This window comes from Ursus americanus, chromosome 12 (assembly GCF_024610735.1).
Source record: "Ursus americanus isolate L20-20 chromosome 12, mUrsAme1.1.p, whole genome shotgun sequence".
Classification (NCBI taxonomy): domain Eukaryota; kingdom Metazoa; phylum Chordata; class Mammalia; order Carnivora; family Ursidae; genus Ursus; species Ursus americanus.
The window spans coordinates 19,741,489-19,762,853 of record NC_142138.1 but is presented as its reverse complement, the minus strand read 5'-3'; the positions used below and the strand labels follow the sequence as shown (position 1 = coordinate 19,762,853).

The window sequence follows — 21,365 nt, the reverse complement described above, 5'->3', positions numbered from 1 at the left end:
AGACCATGTAGATACAGCCCTAGCCCAGTGCCTGTTACTTAGAAGCCCCCCACAAAGGTGGGTTCCTTTCCAGTGCCCACTGCCCAGTCAGCACCCTCTGGTCATGTTTCAGCTTGTCAGTACATGGTTGTTTTTTTTTTTTTTTTAAGATTTTATCCATTTATTTGAGACAGAGAGAGAGCAAGCAGAAGCGGGAGGAGGGTCAGAGGGAGAGGGAGAAGCAGGCTCTCCCCTGAGCAGGGAGCCCGATGAGGGACTCCATCCCAGGACCCTGAGATCACGACTTGAGTTGAAGGCAGCAACTGAGCCACCCAGGTGCCCCACTACATGGTTTAGATACGACATTCACAAATAGGCCTTCTTGTACATCTGTACTTAAATACAGAATACAGACAGGTTACAACATTCTTCACTCTTCGACATTTAAAAAACATGAGTCTCTCAGTCAGTTTGTGACAGGCTCAGGACTAGTAAGCAGCCCCGTTATTGCCCTCTAAGAGCGCAATAGCTTTTTAGACAACCCCATAGCAATACTGTTTCCTATTGATTTTATACAACTAAAACCCCAAGGCCCTTTTTGTGTGGAATATTCTACCATACGCTGCATCTGGTACGGTTGCTTTTTTGAACCGAAGTATAGGGCTTTCCTTTGATCTCTATGGGATTTCTTTTTTAGTTATTCCCTCTTCTCACTACACCACACCCGCCCTCACAACAGACAAGACTACCCGAAAAATCCCTACTATGCTTTCCTTGTCTACCAGTTCACATCATTTCGTGGCATGTCCTCCAAAGATGAGCAGAAGACAGAGGATATTAAAAATCCCTCTGCCAATTTTGCTACTTTTTAGCTGTCCTTTTAAAACTTCTACATGAGGAAGGAAGCGGAAGCTCTTAAACCACCAGACATTTGTAGAGAACGTGCATTTGCCTCATGCAAACTCTTTTTGACCTCTAATTCCACAAATACAAGAGAAGTAGTAGTTTAGCAAATGGATGCAAGTAACAAGAGGAGATCCTAAAACACAAACTCTAGAAAGTGTCAGAAACTCAGCCCAGTAAAGTAGCCAAAAGTGCTGGACGGGAGATTGGAGAGTTACTTTTGAGTTACGACTCTATCACCAACTAGTTATGGGACTTGAGCAAGTTGTCCTAACTTCTCTAGGATTCAGTTTTCTCTTCTATAAAATGAAGAGTTGGGCTAAAAAAAAAAAACCCACCTTAATAAATAAACTATAGCTCTTTGCCGCAGCTACTGGAGGAATGAAGGCCATTCTCAGCAATCGGACTGTCAACATCCCAACAGATGTGGATTTCACTCTGAAGGGACCCACTGTTATTGTGAAGGGCCCCAGAGGAACCCTGCGAGGGGACTTCAATCACATCAATGTAAGCTCAGTCTCCTTGGAAAGAAAAAGAAGAGGCGGCGAGCTGACAAATGGTGGGGAACTAGGAAAGAACGGGCTCCTGTCCGCACTATCTGTAGTCACGTACAGATCATGATCAAGGGCGTTCCGCTGGGCTTCCCCTACCAGATGAGGTCTGTGTGTGCTCACTTCCCCATCAATGTTGTTATTCCAGAGAATGGTTCTCTTGTTGAAACCCAAAATTTCCTGGGTGAAAAATACATCCGCAGAGTTCAGATGAGGCCAGGTATGGCTTGTTCAGTATCTCAAGCCCAGAAAGATGAGTTAGTGCTTGAAGGAAATAACATTGAACTTGCATCAAACTCAGCTGCTTTGATTCAGCACACCGCAACAGCTGAAGACAAGGATAGCAGAAAATTTGGGGGATGCTTAGATATCTATGCTTCTGAGAAAGGATCGTTTCAGCAGGCTGGTAGTAACATCTAGGTTGTCCAGCTACAGAAGCAGCAAGATGCCAGATGATATTACAGATTTATTTGTGATATTTTAAAGATGCAATAAAAGCTGCACCGATTTGGGAAAGAATAGATAAATACATAAACTATAATGATCCAGATAATGGAACATTATTCAGCCCTGAAAAGAAATGAACTATGAAGTGGTGAAATGACATAGAGGAAACTTAAGTGTATATTGTAAGTGAAAGAAACCAATCTGAAAAGGCTACGTACTGTGTGAGACCTACTACATGACACTCCGGAAAAGGTAAAACTATGGCGACATTGAAAAGATCAGTGATTGCTAGGGGTTGGGAGGGGTGAGGGAGGGATAAATAGGTAGAGCACAGGAGATTTTTAGAGCCCTAAAACTACTCTTGATGGTACCAGAATGGTAGCCACATGTCATTATATACTTGTCAGAATCCTTAGAATATAAAACACCAAGAGAGAACTGTAATGCAAAAACAAAAAGGCCCACCTTATATATAATAGATAATAACAGCACCGCATATGCCTTACCATGTAATCCCCACAGCTAGGTTTCGCCATCACCACCACCTTATAAATGAGGAAACTGAGGATGGAAGGTGAGCACCAAAGATAGGATGTGAACCTATGGGTCCTTTGCTTTTCAACATATTGCCTGCCTCCCAGATCTCAGATCTGATATTATTTTCTTGGAAATGAATTTGTACCTATTTAGTGTCCAGAATACAAAGGAGATTCTTTGCAAAACGGTTTCATTTGTTTTGTGCTATTTACAGTGTATGCAGTTTACACGGAAGGCAGTAAAATAAAACGATTAACAGCATGGGCTTTCGAGTCATTCACTAGCTATGTCACGTCTGGCAAGCTAACATCTCTAAGCCTCAGATTCCTCATTTGGAAAATGGAAGTAATGACAGGACTTTCTCTCCAGGAATGTTTTAGGGATTGTGGGAGATACAGTGTGTCAAGCACTGAGCACAGTGCTTGGCATAAATAGGACTAAAGAAGGTTCTGTTACTATTATTCTTGGGTGCGTTGTGCCAGCAGTGAGAGGCCGCGTAGTATGATTAAAAGCGTGGAGTCCCTGGGTTGAAATCCCAGCTCTGCTACATATGAACCATTAGCTTTGGGCCAGTGGCTTACCCTCTCTGTGCTTTAGTGTTCCTACTAGTGAAAAGGGGATGATCATAATTGCACTTACCTTGTAAATGAGCTAATGCATTTAAGATGCTTAGAGTAGTGCTTGGCACAGGAGAAGCATGTGTCCATGCTAGCTATTGAGATCGTTCTTCTTTCCTTCCTTCAGCAAATCTCAAGTCCATGGTTGCAACCAATTAACTGCAAGACCACTTTGAATATATTCCTATTTGCTTAACCCCCACCAAAGGAATCAGCTCTCACCATAGTCTCCCCACGTCCGACTTCGGGGCTACATCTCATCTGTTCTGACGAGCGCTCTGCCGTAGTCCCTACGACCTGTGCAGATCATGGGCACCCAGGGGCCTTTCTGAAGTCAACAGCCCATGAGCAAGGTTGGCAAGGCTAGCCGGAGCCAGCAGAGCCCTCTGGACTCCGAGTCATGATTTAGAGATCCTCCGACTCTTGCAGGGAGTGGAGAAGAGCGTGTGGGATCCCTCTTCAAGACTCTGTCTACAAAGAGTTGCCCAAAGGGTGATGGAAGGTACTACACAGAGCTTACAACAACTCCAAAGGCCTAAACCTCGCGTTCAGCCCCTTCAACGGGGCGCCACACAGCTAGAGCTGTTTGGCCGGGCTTGCTCCCCAGTTTTGGTTCCTGCCGAGCGCGCGTGTATTCTGCTCTGCACACACACTCAGTGCATCTGGCAATGCCCGAAAGCTCATTCCTTCAGCCTCTCAGATGCTAAACATACCTTACAAACATGTGTCTTTCCATTGTCAACACAGGATGGAATGCTGGCGGCAGATGGTTTAAAGGAAGACCCAGCCAACCATGTCAATTAAAAAATAACATCCTTACCAGGGGTCGGGGCTAAAATAAAGCATTTCTTCAGGTGGTTGCTGTGGTTATAGGAGTGTGTGCTGCACACTCGTCTTGCCCGCTGGTTGAAAGCATCTAGAACCTGGAGCCACAAACCCCTGAAGTTACCAGGGGTTAAGCAAAGCCATGTTCCTGGAATATTTTGTCTGAAAGAAGGTACAATAAAACCTTACTTGTATATTAAGACTATAAAACTATATTTAATATAAATATGACATAATTATTGAATTAGAATTCATCGTTTGAATGAATTTTTTTTAAAACAAAACACAGAATCTGGTAGTAATTTTGCATTTCTAGGATGTTCATTCCCCTCTGGTGTCAGGGATGTTTCTACGGGAAAGTTTTACAAATGTTGGGCCTAAGTCATGGCATGAAATGCAAGAGAGAAGACAGCATAAAACAGAGGCTGGAGCACTGGGTGTGGGGTCCACAGACCTGCGTGTGGGCTGGGACTCTGTCACCCAACTTGCCGTGTGACCTCATGGTTACACAGGGATGTTAATCCTTGTCCCGCCCGCCTCCCAGGGCTGCTGTGAGAATGGAATGAGACACCCAGTGTGAAAAGCCCTTTCCAAGCTACAGTGCTCCACAAATGTAAGTTATTATGATTCAGCCTTGTTGTTTTTGGAAAGCTTGTTTCATTTTATATATCGCATGTATCCTCCGCCTTGCCCCTCCCCCCACAGTCAGATCAAAAGTGTTTGCCTTTCTCCTCAGAGCAAGGAACCTCTGATCTGACAATAAGAAATGAAGCCACCAGGCTCACTCTGGCCCCAGTTTACGTCTAGGCCATCGGAGGAGCACGCTCCCTGCAAGGCCTAGCAGCCCAGTCCTCGTCACCTATACTGAGGGGAAGTTCGACAGAGCCCAGCAGTCACTGCTGTCTGAATTTCATTATGCAGGTCTCCAGACAAGCAGAGGGGAAAAGTGCAAAGGAGCAGGTCAGCGTCTGAAATGTGAGAGGGGCAGCAGTCTCTGAAGTGTATGGGAATGGAAGGAAACTTAATACCGCTCCAAAGAGGAGAGGGAACATTGCATCATGTGAAAATAATAGCAAGGGGTCAGCAGAGCTTGGGGGCTTGGGGGAGGCGGGCTTGCCCACTGACCCACTTGCAAAAAGGCTTTGACTACATTCTGTGCCATTCCAGAGTGAATCTGTACCAGGGCACACCAGTACATTAGCCCAGGGGGCTCACAGGGACTGGAGACTGGGCTCCGGTCCTAAGTGACCAGGTTCCCTGGGAATACTGTGTGGGGGGAGCGGGCAGTATGAATGCGAACCAGAGTTCTGAAAGGGAGCCCCAAGGTAGGAACTGGAGAGAACGGGTCGGGTAATCAGCCAATTAGTCAAAATTACTATTTATTGAGCACTTAATATGTCCTAAATACATACTTCACTTAATCCTCACAGTAACCCTAGAGATAGAGTATCATCCCCATTTTTAGTACAAAGAAACTGAGGCTCAACGAGTTAAGGGACATTTCCAAGGACACATGGCTAGTAAGCAGCAGAGCCAGAGTTTAAATCCAGATCTGTGCAACTCCAGGTTTCTTGATTCTAAGCTCTCTGCTATAGCCCTCTCTAGACCGGAAGTGGAGCCAGGGTTGGGAATTGAGCAGAAATGGAATAAAATATAAACATGGGAATAGGGAGAAAGGTCTGGATTTCTTCCATGTCGGTGACTTGTTTTTCTGGGCCAGGGGAGCATGAATGTGGTTTCCTCTATACATTTGTAATATAAGAATTGGCCAAGTAGGTAACTCATGGCCTAACTTCTGCAGGTCTGGGCGGAGCTGCAGCCACTATTGGAAGCAAATGCAAAAGAAGTAAGCAGGGACATAGGGGAGAGAGCATGTTGGAAGGGAACAGACTTCCTGCATCACTGATGAGATCTGCCTTTGGTATATTTATCATTTACCTATTGCCATTGATAATGCTGCATAACAAGCCACCCCAACAATTAGTGGCTTAAAATCACAACCACATATTGTTTCTCGTGCATTTCAGGGCTGGCTGAACAACTATGCTGATCTGAAATGGGCTCGCGTGATGTCAGCTGGGCTTGCTCATGTGTCTGCCACCAGTTGGAAAGCCTGCTGGAAATGGCTGATCTAGGATGCCCTCAGCTGGGATGACGACTCAGCCCTGCTCCACAGTGTCCCCTCTCCCAGCAGGTTAGTTCAGTATTGTTCTCACACCGAAGGCAGAAGAGCAAGAGAGGAGTGGAGGTGTGCAGGACCTTAGGCTTAGAACTGACATACCATCTCCTCTGCCCCATTCTACCGGCCAAACCAAGTCAGAAGACAACCCAGATTCAACGGATAGGGAAAAAGACTCCATCTCTTAATGGCTGATAAAGACACACTGCAAAATACTTGAAGAACTGCAGGCTTTTTTTTTTTTTTTTCAGTCAGTCTACCACAGGATTCAATCTCAATCCTAAAAGTAGATGAAAGGCAGTGTCATTTTCCAATATTCTGGGCCATGCAAATTTCCCTGCCAAAAACTCTCTGTCCACTAAATGCCAATTCTTTGTCCAATCTTTGTGTGTCTTATTAGCACTAGACTGGGAAGGGAGTGACATAATGACTCTATAGTGGGGCAAATAAAAGAATGCCTTGTTTTTAGGGGTTCTAAAATTCAAACTGCTTACCCACTGACTTCATCTCTAAAGTTTTTATAACTAAGAAAGTTGCATTAGAAGTATACTTACACTTTCTCAGTGAACCATTCCAGCCTATCTCTATGTGAATGGGAATGCCAACAAATTCCAGGAAACAGAAGTTCATTTAATAAGATGAATACTGCTAATACTGTGCTTGTGATCTGAATTTAAGACACTAAACTCCAGCAATTTATTTCCTACAATGTAGCTGAAATGAGCTCCCCAGAGGTATGCAAATCCCTTGAAATCCCTTATATACAAAATTACTGGCATCACATTTGACATCTGTATGCCAAGAACTGACTGTTAATATATTGAAAAGACAAGACTTTGCTGGTGCTGAAGTCAAAGGAGCAACATGGTTGCCCGCTCTGACGTCAGACTGCCTGGATTTGAATTTCAGCACTATACATATGATTTGTAACCCTGAGCAGGTTACTTAAGCTCTCTGTATCTTGGTGTCCCCATCTGTAAATTGGGGCTAACACAAGGTCCAATGTCACAGGGATGACATGATTCAAATAAGATGCTGAAAACCAGGACACAAAATCACCATCTCAAAAATATCTGCATCCTCATGGTCAGTGCAGCATTATTTACAAGAGCGAAGCCACAGAAACAACCTAAGTGTCCACTGACGGATGGCTGAAGAAAACGTGAATATTATACAACCATAAAAAACAAAGAAATCCTGTCACTTATGACAACGTGGCTGGACATTGAGGGCATTATGCTAAGTGAAATAAGTCAGGCAGAGAAAGATAAATACAGTATGATCTCACTTGTTTGTGGAATCTAAGAAACTGAACTCACTGAAACAGAGAACAGACTGGTGATTGCCAGAAGCAGTGGATCAACGAAATCGGTGAAGACGGTCAAAAGGTATAAACTTCTGGGGCACCTGGGTGACTCAGTTAAGCATCCGATTCTTGATCTCAGCTCGATTCTTTTTTTTTTTTTTTAAAGATTTTATTTATCTTTTGACAGAGAGAGACAGCCAGCGAGAGAGGGAACACAAGCAGGGGGAGTGGGAGAGGAAGAAGCAGGCTCCTAGCGGAGGAGCCTGACATGGGGCTCGATCCCAGAACTCCGGGATCACGCCCTGAGCCGAAGGCAGATGCTTAACCGCTGTGCCACCCAGGCGCCCCCTCAGCTTGATTCTTGATCTCAGCTCAGGTCTTGAGCCCCACATTGGACTCCACGCTAGGCATGGAGCCTACTTTATTTTTTTTTAAAGATTTTTATTTATTTATTCGACAGAGAGAGAGACAGCCAGCAAGAGAGGGAACACAAGCAGGGGGAGTGGGAGAGGAAGAAGCAGGCTCATAGCTGAGGAGCCTGATGTGGGGCTCGATCCCATAACGCCGGGATTACGCCCTGAGCCGAAGGCAGACGCTTAACCGCTGTGCCACCCAGGCGCCCCGTGGAGCCTACTTTAAAAAAAAAAGGTATAAACTTCCAGTTATAAGATAAGTAAGTCCGGGGGTTATAACGTACAGCATGGTGACTATAATTAATAATACTATATTGTGTATTTGAAAGTTGCTAAGAGAGTACATCTTAAAAGTTCTCATCACAAGGAAAAAGAAATTGTAACTATGTGAGGTGATGGATGTTACCCGAACTTACTGTGGTGATCATTTCATAATATATAGAGACATCAAACAATTATTTTGTATATCTTAGATTAGTACAATGTTACATATCAATCATATTCCAATCAAACTAGAAAGAAAAAAATGATGCTGAGAACAATGCCTACCCAGCGTACCTACCACCAGAGATGGACTTGTCATTATTGGCTTTAGGCCTTGCTGCCTGGAGGACCTTGAACAAGTTAGTCTCCCTAGGCCTGAATATGATCATCTGTAAAATGGGAGAAATATTACCTGTCAAACCTACAGCACTCACCTTAGTGGATCTTTTAACTTCAGGCCTCAGATGGCCTTTCCTGCTCCTGAGAGCCCCTTGGAACAGAGCCTTGGCTCAGGCTGACCCACAAGGTAGGGCACTTGAAAGGGGAGAGAGGGATTCAGTCATTCTTCTACTGTCTGGACACTCTTCAATTAACTCAGGGCTAGTGGCATTCTTCCATGCTCACGCCGAGCCCTAGCTCAGCTCACTTGCTCCGCTCTCGGCAGTTTGGTGGAGGTATACAGAAGGAGTCCTTCTCACTCTCTGCCTACTCCCTGCTCCAACAGCCACCATTGGGAAGCCCTTTCCAGACTGACCTGACGCTCCTCTGCCCTGAATGTATAAGAAAAGGCCAAGTGTATGTGGATTCCCTGACCTTGGATGCCCCCTTTCTTTGACCCTGGGTCCAGGATACAAAGACACAACTTCTCTGTTGTCCTCAGCGCAAGGCATGGAAGGGGGTGAGACCCTCAACACACAGCAATGAGCACTCTGGTTTGGGACTGGAAAACAATAACGTGCTCAGCGGTCCAAACCAGAAAATTCTTCAGCTATGACCAATAGGACCCCCACCAAGTCCTGGCAACCCTTTGCTTAAAGTAGTACATTTTTCCTTATCTCTACTGTTTTACCTTAGTTCTGGTCTCATCCTGAGCCACCCGGAACATGGCAAACATTCCCACCCTGCTTCATCCTCTTCCTCCATGCCAGAAAAAACTTGCTAATTACTTAGCCATTTCCCAGTGATTCCTCTGCTCCTACAGGAGCAGAAAGTGCTAAACCTTGCACTTATAACCCTTAATAGTTCAGTTGTGGCTTTCCTCCATCCCCATGCCATGCCACTTCCCCATATACCAGCTTTGCTGCAACCAAACTAAATTTCTCCCCAGGCCCCTAACATGCTATCTTCTCAGCAAGCTCAGCCTTTGAATAGCACTCACTTGTACGCTTGATAAAACTTAAGGAGCCTGAGAGTGGGTGCCTCCTTAAATTTTGTACTCCAGGAAATTCACTTGCCTCCCCCTAGTCCTGACCCATCTCTATAAAATAGGGATAATAATGGTATCCATATCACGAGCCACTAGCATTTCTTACTAAGTTTTAGAGAAGTGTTAAAGTGCAGTCCTTATTATCATTTCAAGCTGCTTTATATGAAATTTCTCAGGAGAATCATTAAATGTAATAGAAGCTATTTGAAAATTAATGTTTAGAGTTGTAATGAGTCAAGCAGACCTCTAATAATTTTCAACTTGGTGAAAAACAATGTTTTTATACACACATTTGTTGTCCTATGGGTTGGAATATATATGAATACATCTTCATGTCTTACTCGAATCATTATTACATAGAGTTGTCATGGGAGAAGCAGATTCATTATTATATCTTGGAGTGTCTGTCCACAGGAATTTTGGGGTAAGCCTACTGGACATCACTGTAGGTTTTATATGTCCATAAAAACTTAATCCAATCCCTGTCTCTCCCATTTTGTATCATAGATGTCTCTATTTGTACCTCAGTTTCATTGCTCTGAAGGCTGAATGCTTATCAAGTTGGGTGTTTTGACATTCCTAGGCTGGACACCTGCCCAGGTCCCCTTGGAAAAGTGCCTCTCTTGGCCAATTGCCATGAAAAGTCTCATTACATATCTCCTCTTTGGATTTCAAACAAGATCATATTCTGACACGTTAGACTCTTCTAAAGTTCTCTTTTTTAAAAAAATCTTCCTGACATTGAATCAATGCCTTCAGAGGGCATTAGGTCATGTATAATTTCTTACATGGACCCCCTGGGGAAAAATTATGATTATTTTGAAATATACTGAACCCATCCAAAAGTTATAGCAAACTTTTAAAACTGTAAATGTCTAAAGTTAGTAAACTCTTCAGAAAGAAGAGTCACAGTACTCGCCCCCACCCGGGGTAGAAACAAAAATCTGAGCCACGCCCCCCCTACACACACACCTGAGGCTTCCCATGGTGAAGATTTCATATCGTATAGCTCATTTGAAGTAAGATCCTCCTCAAATACCCTTCAAACTGGCTAAAACATCAACCAGCTGTTCTCACACAAGGTGATGCCAAAGAAACAGACAGGAACTTAACCACATTTATGTAGCTGGGGCTGATGACGGACAGGTGCGGATGTCAGGCGGTTGAGGGATACTGAGTAGTGGCGGACAGTACCTGGCACATGGCAAGGCTTCCATAAATGCTATTATCTGTTATGTGAGAGATGCAGAGTGCAGAAGCGTCCACACCCCATCATTACATCTATGAGAAGCAAACGAGGAAACACATGTAAAGCAAAAAGATTGCTAGAAAGTACACAAAAATGTCAACAATAGTTGTGTTTGGATGACCAGGAATTCTTCCCCTTTCTTTTTTCTTTTTTTTTTTTAAGATTTTATTTATTTATTTGAGAGAGAGCATAAGCGGCAGAGGGAGAGGGAGAGGCAAACTCCCCGCTGAGCAGGAAGCCTGACGTGGGGCTCAATTCCAGGACGCCCCCCAAGATCATGACCTGAGCCAAAGGCAGATACTTAACCGACTGAGCCACCCAGGTGCCCCTCCCTTTCTCGTTTTCGATATGTTCTCAGTTTTCTTTAATGAACATATATTGGGTTTATCATGCATAGCATACCATGTTAGTTACTAAATTTTGAAAGATATTTTTGAGCTGCTCTATTTTGTCTGCTCTCAGCCTCTACAAATCAAATATTCTCAGGACCTCTGAAGTGTTCTGAGAGAAAGGATGTGAGGAAGACTTCATGGGAAGTGACAGACAGCCATCCTCTGGCAATAAAGCTCATCACTTTTTTTTCCTTTTTGTCTTTTTTTTTCTTTTTTGTTTTCTCTTTTCTTCTTCTTCTCCCTCCCTCCCCAAGTGGAGCTGAATCAATGATTTGCAGCTGTGAGAGCTGCCACATTTATTTCTCTAATTATTTTTTCTACCAAAAATTCCCATTGCCAAAGCTGCCTGTGCAAAACAGAAACACATAAACATTTACAAGTGTGTTGTTATTGTTTTTTAGGCAAAACAAAAATGAATTTATCCTAAAAGCAGCCAGACCGTATAGGTCAATCTTTCTAAGTTCCTTTTTTCACACCAGCAGATTTAGTAGCTAGGAACTGCTGGAGTCTCTTTGCAGAATCCAAGCAACATAAAGGCACTGACCTCCATTAAACTCCTGACCAGCCCAGCCAGTGAATAAAGTAAACAAAAATCCCACAACTAAAGCTTGATTTTATGCCCCAGCTGTGGGACAGGATGTGGATATTTTAAAACAAACAAACCAACAACAAAATGCAACCACCGCCACCAACTCCCAAACACCAGGGTGTGCCCCACTTACCCAGGGCAGCGCAAGTCCTTCCCAAAATGATCCTGCAAGAAATCCTGCGTGAAACGTGACTCAGAGCTCCTGGGCGGTCAGAGCCGAGCTGGAGTTCGCCTGGCATTCATTAAAAGCCCTGGCTCAGGTGGTATGCGTGGAGGCCCTTAGCATAGATCGGTGCAGCAGTGGACAACCTTGAGTGCATTCGGCACTGTCCTGCTTCTTTGTAGTGAAAGAAGGAGGGCTGGGGTTAAAATGATCGAGCACCCCCTTAGGTCAGGTCCCCTCACCTACCTTATCACGGCTCATCTCTATAACAACCCCATGAAGTGAGGATCATTGTTCCCATTTTGCAGGAACAAAATGAGGAAACTCTTTCCCAAAGAAGCAAAGTAACTTGAGGAGAGTCACCCAGTACGTTCTTGGCAGAGCCTGGAATAAAAGCCCAATCTCCCAGCAGCTGCATTCCCGGAATCTCCCACATTAGGAATTGTCAAGCCCAAAAGTTCAAGTACCTCAACCTGACCCTGTGTCTAAGCCAGTTTCTGAGTGGTTTAAAGGAAAGGTGAGGTTCTTCTTAAATTAACACCTTTGTTTCTGGTTGTGCCTATGTCACCATAGCAACCGTAACACCCTGGGGAGTCTGCAAGCAGGTCTCAGGAGAGGGTGAGGGCCGTCCCATCTCATCTCTGAATCTTGTCACCAGATAGCACAGGAGCCAGGCTCTTCCGGCCTGATCCTCAAGTGGCCACTGCTCCCCCACTCCCTCTGCAGGCTTTATTTGAGCCTGGAGGGTGATGGGCTTAGAAGATAATGGGCAAATGTTTTAGGACCAACTCCTCATAAAAGAACAGGGAGGCCTGGGAGGGGATTTCCCTAAATCTAATCTGTCCCTGGTGGGACAGCAGTCAATCCTTCCGACGTGCCAGATAACAGTAAGAAGGCTGCTCACTGTAAACTTTATCAAGTTCTCAACCCAATGTTAAAATCAGGAGAAAATACTTTTTGGGGAATAAATAAATAAATATGTGCGTGTGAGAGATGAGGCGATCGCTTCAAAATTAACAGTATATTTTATAGCATTCAAATAATTTGTCTCTTCTAAAGCCTCCTGTCTTACCTATTACAAAATCTTCGCCCTCGAGAATTGTGGCAGGATGTTAGATTGGGCACTGATTCGTCTGGGGCAGAAGGGGATTGGCGTGCACTCACTGGGGGCAGGGAGCGATTTAGGTCTTTTTGAAGAGAAGGGACAGAGGTGAAAGGGATATAAAAATGTGACCCTCCCCCACAGGCCTTGGTTCCCACAGCTGAGCTGCTCGTTCTATAAGCAGGCTTCTGCTTCATAAGAAAATGACCCCCTTAATTTTGGCTCTAATTTCCTTTTGGTCATAATTACCTGTTATTATAATAATCTTATTACCACAATACAAAGCTCTGGAGGATAGAGAAAATATAAAAACAACCACTAATCCTATCTATAGCCCATAACAGCATTTTAGGGTTTTGTTGTGTGTGTGTGTGTGTGTGTGTGTGTGTGTGTGTGTTTTTCCCCCTGCAAGTCTTTTTCCCTCTGTATGAACTTCATTCATCCATCCAACAAATATTTATTGAATAACTGCTACGTGTCAGATCCTGAGTTCTCCATTGTTGTAGCCATTGTGCCAAACGCAATCTTTTCCCTCACTCTGACTGAAGAGTATAAACAGCTTCTATTTCTAGCATTACAAAAGAAAAAGACAACATAAAAACCCTCAAAATTAAACTCAATCCTCAAAGCCCAAGATGATGTCCCAGGAGTGCCTTGGGAAATCCTGAGGGTGGGCAGTGACCGGGGGCCTAAGGTCTGGTGGTTTCTTATTCATTTGTGCCCAGGAGAGGGGGCCACCTCAGCTGGCTGGAGACCCTGGCTGGTCACTCATCTCTAGGCAGGTCCATCAGCCCCAGTGACGTGGGCCCTCAACAGGAGGAGAGAGGTCCTCCCTGAAAGGAGCAGGCCTTTCTACTCCATACCTCTTGCACCCTCTCACCTCCACTGACCTTGGACAACCTGGAGGCGTTGGACGCTTCGTCCCAGGGAAAGAACACAAAACCTCTAGACAATCTGTTCTGCTCCTCAGACCCTTGGAACAAACAAGATAACGCCCTCCACCTTCCCGTCTTGCCTTCCATAACAGTGAGCCTGGAGTCCCTGGCCCCATGCCACCCACACTGGAATGTAAATACAGAAACCACCAATTGTCCTGGGATCCAACAGACAGCACAGGGTGCATGAGTCTCCATTCCACCTGACGGGAACCCACACTCTCCTCGCACCCCTCTCCCTCCCTCCCCTCTCCACTTCAGGGCCCTACACTGCTCTCCTCCTGCGTTTGTCAGCTCCCTTACCCAAAGCACAGGAGAGAAGCTGAGCTGATAGAAAACGAGGAGACAATGGGTCCAGCAGGCTTCTTGGAGGCCTCCTCCTAATACAGAGACGCTTACTCAGTGTGAAGGGCCCTGAGGAAATGGGGGCATTCACCTCCTTCCCCATGGGTCACTCACCCCAACTCCCAACATGGTCTTTGCACCTGGAGCAAAAGCAGCACAAATGGGGACAGAAAAAGTACTCATGTGATAATAAACGCAGTCACAATTTCTTGATGATGACAACTAGCCAGGTCCTTTACGTTGTCCTTTATGTGGATCACTTTATTTAATTTTTGGAATAGATGAGTTATTATCCCCATTTTATTTTTTTAAAGATTTTATTTACTTGAGAGAGACAGTGAGAGAGAGAGAGAGAGCACAAGCAGGGGGAAGCGTAGAGGGAGAAGTGTGCAAGGAGCCTGGTGTGGAACTCGTTTCCAAGACCCCAGGATCATGACCAGAGCCAAAGGCAGACTCTTAACCAACTGAGCCACCCAAGAGCCCTATTATCCCTATTTTAAACATGAGGAAATTTAAGCTCAGGGAGGTTCTGTGACTTGCCCAAGGTCATACAGCTAATAAGTGGAGAAGGGGTGACTGGACCCAGGCAGTCTCACTCCAGAGCATGATTCCTAAACACTGTCCTACACCACTTCCGCATCAGTTACCAGTTACGTGGTACCTACTATGCGCCATGCACTATGCTGGGGCCTTTATACAGGTTTCTTTAATCCCAAAACAACCCTGTGAGGGAGATGGTATCTAATCACAGTAAGTAATTCTCTGGAGTCAGATGGACTTTGCCTACAGTCTTTTAAATTCAGTTAAGGAGCTCACCGCTGATTTTATGCCATTTCCCCTCTGTGTTGATGTGCTACATGGCAAAGAATATGAATTTTTAAAAAGGATTTCCTTTATTTATTTAGAGATAGCATCAGTGGGGGCAGGGAGAGCAGCAGAGAGAGGGGGAGAGAATCTCAAGCAGACTCCATGCTGAGCTTGGAGCCTGGCGCAAGGCTCGATCTCATGACCCTGAGATCATGATCTGAACTGAAATCAAGAGTCAGACATTTAACCAACCGAGCCACCCAGGCGCCCCTGCAAAGAATATGAATTTCAGAGTGGAACAGACCTGCTTTCAAATCGCAGTTCTTGCATATAGCAGCTTTGTAATCTCGAGGCCCAATTTCTTCATACATAACAAGAGGTACATAGAACTTCCCAGTGGGCTTGCGGGGAGAGGTAGTGAAGTGAGACAATGCAGCAGGATACCTGACACCCATGTCCAGTGAACGGCAATGCTCATTAGTCGTAAACGGTAAGTATCAGAACCACAATGCACACTTAAGGCTTCCTGGCTTTGCTGCAGAAGCTCAGCAAATTGGGCTCACGGTGTGTTAGAAGGGAATTTAGTGGTAATTTCCAACATCCCTCATTTACACGGGAAACATGATATGATGGCTTTGCTCCTTGTCAGCTTGCTAGTCTGAGCACATTGAATCACACTGCCCGTTCATAAAACAAGGATAACGTATTTACTCAACTCACCTGAACCATATGCTTCCCCACATTTCTCCATTCTCTCTCTTCCTCATTTCCACAAAAGAAAGTTATTTTCTCTGTGGAGAAACTCTCAGGAGGAAAGCAAAAAATTGGCTCAGCCATAAATCCTAGGGATATTTGCAGTTTTAAAATAGTGTAAGCTTTTGGGCTTGGGCATGGTGGGAACAATTTTTTTTAAGATTTTATTTTTAAGTAATCCCTACACCCAACATGGGGCTCAAACTCACAACCCTGAGATCAAGAGTCACATGCTCCCCCAACTAAGCCAGCCAGGTATCCCCCAGAACATTATCAATTCTGGATGGTGGCAATGAAGAAAGCAAAAAAAAAAAAGATTTTATTTATTTATTTGACAGAGAGAGAGAGAGAGAGCACAAGAGGGGGAAACAACTCGAGAGGGAGAGGAAGAAGCAGGCTCCCCACTGAGCAGAAAGCCCAATGCAGGGCTCAATCCTAGGACCCTGGGATCGTGACCAAAGCCAAAGGCAGACACTTAACTGACTGAGCCACCCAGGTGCCCCCGAAAGCAAAATTTTTTCTTTCCATCCAACCCTACTTATAGCTCAGTTTGGCCTTACAAGTAGCTCCTAACTATAGTAAAAGGCAAGAATGCTGAACCTGGCATCAGGGAACCTGCTCTTTAGGGCACCTGGATGGCTCAGTTGGTTAAGCGGCTGCCTTTGGCTCAGGTCATGATCTCAGGTCACGATCTCAGGGTCCTGGGATTGAGCCCCACGTTGGGCTCGGAGGCCTGCTTCTCCCTCCCCCTCTCCCTCTGCCTGCTGCTCTGCCTACTTGTGATCCCTCTCTCTTTCTATCAAACAAATAAATAAAATCTTTTTAAAAAGGGGAGGGGGACCTGCTTTTTAGATTTAGCCTTCTCAACCACTAGCTCTTTGATTCTAGGTGAGTCAACTGATTCCTGAGAGCCTCAGCTTCCTATCTGTAAAATGGGAAAAACGCCTAGCTGCTAGTGTTGTTGTGGGGCTTAAATAAGATAATGGACACCAAAGTGCTTTGAAAATCCTAGATAGCCACAAGACACAAGATGTTATTGTGGATTATAATAATTAAATTCTAAATTGTCATTGATACCCATAATACTAACAGTAAGTTCAAGTTGCATTTAATTCCTGGTAAAAAGCACTTTCCAGAATGACATCCAGCTATGGTCTGTGTCATATAGTTTACTGGTAAATACTTGTATACTTGTGTATGGGTGGCAAGTGACATCCCCAGATGTGTCTAAGTCAATAGGAACACAAGACCACCATCGTTCCAATATCTGAGTCCTCCTCTCTGAAAAATGTTGTCCTGTTGTAAGTAATGGCACACACTTGGCATATTTGAAGAGTGGCCAAGGAGCAGAGAGAGCCAGGGAGATGGTGGGAGGGAATGAGCTCAGAGAAGCAGTAAGCGACAAGGGTCTGCGGCATCATGAACGGGAGCAGAGCATGACGTGACCGCTTAGGTCTGACTGGAACCGTCCTCCTGGAAGCAGGGAGGCCAGTGAGAACAGAATCTCTACAAGAGGTATGGCGGCTTGGAGCAGAGAGTTAGCGGTGGAGGTGGTGAGAAGTGACAGGAGTCTGAATAGAAGAAAGGGTGTGCAGGGGAGAATGAGGTCAAGGATGAGCCCCACTTTTGGCCTGAGCAATTGGAAAAAGGACAGTGGAGCAGATCATGGGGAGATGAGGAGTTCTGCTTTTAAAAATAATTGAAAGAATTACACTTTTGTGTTTTACTAAGAAATTTTTCTATATGTGATTCTTTAAGAAAAGGCCCACATATGCAGAACACACATTATACTTTTCAAAGAAATTTCTCATCCACGACCTCACTGGATCCTTGAAGCAGCCTTGTGAAGTGGCTGCCATTGTTCCCCACTGGATCACGAGAATTGGAGCAGAGAAGTGGAGTCAGCGTGGCTGATAGAGAATCAGGGATCTGTTACAGAAATAAGACTTTCTGCAGTGTGTGAACTGCCAGAGAAGTGCGCAGCGGCTGCTGTGCCTCATGCTGATACAGGTCAGTGGGCTGGAGGTCAGGAAGGAAAGCAAGACGTGAGATGACACGAGCAAGGACAAACCGGAGCCCAGATGGAAGATCTAGACCCCACGCAGAGCAGCTGGAACCCACGTCTGTCTTCCACACCTCCAACCTCAGTGTTACGGGTGACCTGCAGGAGGAGCTGTGCCCTTGGCACGTAGCTGCACACACTCTGCCACAGGAGGATTTAGTCGGGCCGAAGGCGCCGTGGGCCCAGCTCCACCAACGAGCTGAGCCAGCAGGTCAGCAGCAACGTGAGTGCTGCCACGGTGCCTGCTACAGCTTGGAAGTGGTTCCTGCTTCGCTTCCACCTTCCAAAGCTAGCACACAGGTGCCCTGTGGCCAAGCCTAAATGGGATCCACCGGGAAGGGAATTCTGGGAGCCAGGATCCCAGCTTAGCTGAGTTGACATGATATAAAGCCACCGCACCGACTTTACAAATGAAGAAAATCGCCACCCAGAGAAATCAATGGACTTGCCCATGGCCTTGCAGAACAATTTATCAGGACCCAGGTTTGCTGACCCCTTGTCAACTGGCTCTAGTTCATATTTTTTGAATGTCTGCTATGTGGCAGACAGAACCATCCCATCCAATGCTCACCGCAACTCCATGGAATCAGTATAATTATGCCCAGTTATAGATGAACACGCTGAGGTTGTTCCAACAGAAGTCAATGAACCGATGTAACACAGCGATGGAAAGGGAGAGCTGAGACTCAGACACAGGCCGGTGGGACCTCGAGCCCCACACTCAGCCTCGGGCTGTGCGGTCTTTCTCGCCACTAACTCCATGCCCATCCTGTTTCCTGGGGTGGAGTATCAGAACATGGCTCACAGTAAGAGAGGTCCTGGCACCCCAGTTTCTCCTCTGTAGCCTGTGGTACTGGTCTGGGGCCAGCTCCCTCCCACTCAAAGGAACAGTGTAAACACCTGGTGGGAAGTGCTTTGATTAGCGCAGTGAGGACTTACACTGATGGGAACGTGGACTCCAAACACGACGGGGCAAGAGCACCGGACCTGGAAAAGACCACTAGCTCTCAGGCACAGAAGCCAGAAGCATACAAGTCAAGCAAGTGGCCCTCTGTGCTGAGAAACATCCCAGGATTCCAGAGGCCAGAAAATAGAGCTGGGTGGGCATGGGGGAAGGCCTATTGCTTTAGTAATGAAACTTGAGATCTGTGGCTCTGGAGTTAGCAAACAACTCTACGTTCATTTAATTCTCTCCATGATGACCCTCATCATCGTAACAGTTATTATTACTTGCTGCAGTTGATTGCTTATTTTATGCCAGGCACTCTTAACCCAGTTATTCCTCACAATAAGCATATACAGTAGAACGTATCATTGTCCTCATTTTACAGATGGGGAAATGGAGGCACAGAAAGTTTAAATAACTAGCCCTCAATCATAGGAGTCCAGGGAGTCTTCTTCCAGAGCCTAACCTCTCAACCTTTACCCTAATCAACTCCCCAACAACCCTGTGAGGGAAGGAGACAGGAAGAGAGAATGGCAGGACTATGGTTCCCATTTTGCAGACGAGGAAACTGAGGCCTGGAACGGTTGACTAAGGTGTCTAAAGCCTTCCTGGCAAGCCCAGGTTTGAAGCCAGAGCTGTTGGACTACAAAACCCATGCTCTTTCCACTCTGTCACTCAGCCCTGTTGACCGGCACATTTGGTACTTGAAATCAAGTCTTTCAATGTCTAACTCAAGCCCAACCACAGTTCCTCATGATTTGCTAGAAAGACACGTTGCTTTGAATACCCGAGTGGGAAACTCGTTAGCCAAAGTCAGCCTAGAGGCCAAAAGCCATCTACCTGGTGACCAGAAGTGTCCTCTCACACTTTTAGTCAGCAAAGTACCAACACTGACTTCCCCGCCTTGGAAATGGTGCCTCGCACCCTGAAACCAGAAGAGCAAATATAGTCTGATTCTTGGAGGTTAGTCAACCCCAGCTCTGGTCTGTGGTCATCACCGTGGTCACCTCAGTGTTTGGCCTGTTGGAGGCAATGGTATAATCACTTATAGTTCAACAAACTCATTCACCCGGCATGGGCTTACTAGGCATGCCCTCCATACAGGCACACTAGGAGGGAGACACACATAAGGGGGCTCACACACAGCTCCTGCCTTCAGTGACTTTACTGAATAGCTGGAAAACTCCACTTCCCCTCTCTCTCCCCTCCCCACCCCTACCACATACCTAATGTCAAGAAACACCATCACAGGAACCAGTGGAAGTTAGTAGGAAAACAGCTGAGAAAAGTTTCTTTCATCACTCATCAATGATGAATTTCATCAATAATAAGTAAATATATATTGAGTTTCTCTTATTTGTTAGGCATTCTCCTAGGCGCTTTGGATGTGAATCACATTTAATCTTCATAACACCCCTGAATGGAAGTATTATTATCTTTATTTTACAGATAAGGAAACTGAGGCACATGCAGGGAAAATGACTCGCTCAGGATTATCCTGAGATAGTGTTAATAATTCTAGAACCCAGATCTGATTTCCAGCTCAGAATTCTTTTATTTTATTTATTTTTTTAAAGTAAGCTCTATGCCCAACGTGGGGCTTGAACTCATGATCCTGAGATCAAGAGTCATATGCTCTACTACTAAGCCAGCCAGGTGCCCTCAGCTCAGAGTTCTTCTAATCCCACCATACTAGAAAGGGAATTAAAAGATCCTGGAGATCCAACAGCAAAGCCAACACACGAAAAGGAGTGAGAGAGGCAAATCAATGAGAAACTAAAGGTTTTTTTTTTACCTACCAGTGAAAAGCAGAAGTGACTAAGACAGCCAGTTGCCCAACAATGGGACATGTTCCCCTTCCATAGTGGAGAGATGTTGCAGGGAAGTGATTGTCAAGCCAGGGTCTCCCTTTCCGCCTGCATCTTGATATGGCCATGTGACTTGGTCTCACCAACAGAATGTGGACAGAAGCAATGTATATCACTTTTGGGTTGGAGTGTTTAAGAAATGCGTATGCCTTCTGTACTCCCATTTCTCCCATTGACTGGCAGAAAGCAGATGATCCTGTGGACACTGGGTTGCCTGCAACCCTGCTGGGAGAAGAGCAGCCTGGTAAACAGAAACACACATTTGGGTTTGATGTGAACAAGAAATGAACTTCCATTCTGTTGGTCTGTTATACATGTGTGTGTGTGTGTGTGTGTGTGTGTGTGTGTGTGTGTGTGTGCGTGTGTGTACTGGAGTGTGGTGGTGTTACCAGCATCTAGCATGACCTTAGCTAAATATGGTAGATAAGGCCGAAGTGCCAGGCTCTGAGTTATAATTCTGGAATAGAATTCATTCCACCTTACACGTAGTCAATAAATCACAGGAACATATAGGTCAATCGGCCTTTCTAAGGACAGGAAAGGCCCTTGATTAGAGGGGCAACCTTCACTAGGCAGGGAGATGCTCAAGGATGAGAGCTGTCTCACTGCTCTCTGCATCCGGGTCTTGCACAGTGCCTGGTTCCCAGCACACACCCAATATATGCTCAATGAACAGATAACTTCCTAGGTCCTCCCTGCCACCCGAA

At 45.4% G+C, this 21,365-nt stretch overlaps 1 pseudogene; it reads left to right on the top strand.

The window, feature by feature from the left end:
* Window positions 1-1,263: 1,263 nt before the first annotated feature.
* On the top strand, window positions 1,264-1,853 carry LOC123794916 (large ribosomal subunit protein uL6 pseudogene; annotated as a pseudogene).
* The last annotated feature ends 19,512 nt before the right edge of the window (window positions 1,854-21,365 follow it).